The following is a 2,062-nucleotide window of genomic DNA, read 5'->3' as shown; positions in this document are numbered from 1 at the left end:
TTAGATCGTGGCCGTCCATGCTCTTAATGAATGTGGCGTCGTTTAGGTTAAAGGTAATTCGACGGTCTGGATTGGTTCCTGTTCTTAATCGTGGCCGTCTGTTAAATACTTAATACTTCGTCGTTTCATTTAGTAAAAGGATTGACGGCCGAGATCAAGTCTAGAGTAGATCGTGACAGTCCATTCATTTCAAGGCAATGTGGCGTTGTTTTTTGAAGCGAGCCTGAGGCGATGTCGTTTCATTTAGGCGATGGCCGACGGCTGAGATTGATTCTAGAGTTTATCTCGGCCGTCCATTTCATTTTATATATATGAATATTAGGAAATAGATTTAGAAAATAAAAAATATATATATATAGAAATAAATGGAAAATTGCATGCGGTCTTGTTTTAGGTGTAGAGCGAGTCGGGGGACGGTCGGACCGGGTTGACTGGTCGTTGACCGGTTTGACCCAATCCAAAATATTAATAAAAAAAATGATAAAAAAATAAATAAAATTTTCCAAAAATCCAAAATATTATAAAAATACTTAGAAAATTCATAAAAATTCCCAGATTTTCCCAAAAAATTTCTAAAAATTTCTAGATTGATTCGGGACTCATATAGTCCGAATCGAAAATTTTGAGACTTTGAGGGTCGATTTATGTCAATCCGAAAAATTCCCACATTTTTTAGAAAATAAATAAAAAATCCAAAAAAATTAGAAAAATTAGAAAAAATTCTGGAAAATCACAAAAAAATAGGAAATGGTTACATTCAATCGGCGAAACCGAAATTTTGTGGTTCTCGGGTCCCGAACCCCAAAAATGACCATTGTACCCTTTCGGGGCCTTCCGCCCCAAATTTTCCCGAACCATCCTTGGAACCCAAATTTGATTTTTCTGTGGGCCGATAGGGCCATATTAAACTTGTTCACTTGATTGATTGTCCGAATTGATTTGCGATTACTTTGATTGTGCATTTAATTTCTGATTGTGATTGTTAAGGTAGAAAAATCCCATCCGCATGATACCTTAAAATCGTTAGAACCTACCTCACCCGAAATTTCATCTGCATGAACTCGTAGGTTAGAAAATCACTCAACATCGGTAATCGAAAGGGCGTCAATATAAATTTTGGCGTAACCAAGTCCCCGGACCCAAATCTCCGGTTCTCGTAGAACCGAACGGTTTCTCCCAACTGCTCGGTAGGGTTTTCCGATCATACCCTCCAATAAATTGATCGGTGGTGACTCCAAAATGCATGTACACTGCGCACATGCCACCCGACCACACTAAGGTCGACCACGATATTTGATAAAATTTTTCCCACATCGCGATTCGAGTAATGGGTCTTGGGAGAGACCCGCGTTCTCGTCGCGACCCTCAAACTTCAATCAAGCAATATCAAGCGTAACAATGCAATTCAAGCTTCGATTACGTCCAGAACAAGTCAAAAACACTTACCTCGGGCTCCGATTGAGCCCGCAGTGGCTGGAATCGCCTAGCCAAAGTTCGACCAAACCGAAGGAGGTTGAAGGTTTGATTCGAGGAAATCGTGCAAAATCGATACAAGGAAATGATGCGATGATGGTCAGAAGTGCTCCAGGAACAAAAGGCACGGACTAATCGAAAAAATCGTGCTCGTGAAGTTGATGTACCATGATCGCACAGTGAGGAGAGAGGAAGTTCAACTCACCGTTTTTTGAAGTTTCTGGCCAAGTGAGCTAGCTCGATCGACTCTAGGAGGTGCAGGTGAGCTTCCCGTGGTGGTCCGGTGGCTTGATTTAGCCTGAATCGGCGGCGGCGAAGTTGCGGAATCCCGGTCCGCAAATCGTGCTCAAGCTTTGCGTGAGAGGTTCTCTCTCTACTTCTCTCTCTATTCTATTTACGTGTGAGCGCGAATTAGCCCCCCACTTTGATCCGGAATGTTCTCCTCCTTTTATACTCGTTTTTTCAAATAATGGCGCGTCGGGCAAAGCTTCACCGACTCACTTCGCACGTGCCCATGCGTGCAAAGTGAGCTAGACGGAGACCGGAACGGAAAATGATTCCGTCCGGCTCCGTTTGGCACTCCGGCAAC

This window comes from Rhodamnia argentea, chromosome 10 (genome assembly GCF_020921035.1).
Source record: "Rhodamnia argentea isolate NSW1041297 chromosome 10, ASM2092103v1, whole genome shotgun sequence".
In the NCBI taxonomy this organism is placed as follows: Eukaryota; Viridiplantae; Streptophyta; class Magnoliopsida; order Myrtales; family Myrtaceae; genus Rhodamnia; species Rhodamnia argentea.
This window is presented reverse-complemented; position numbering follows the sequence as displayed.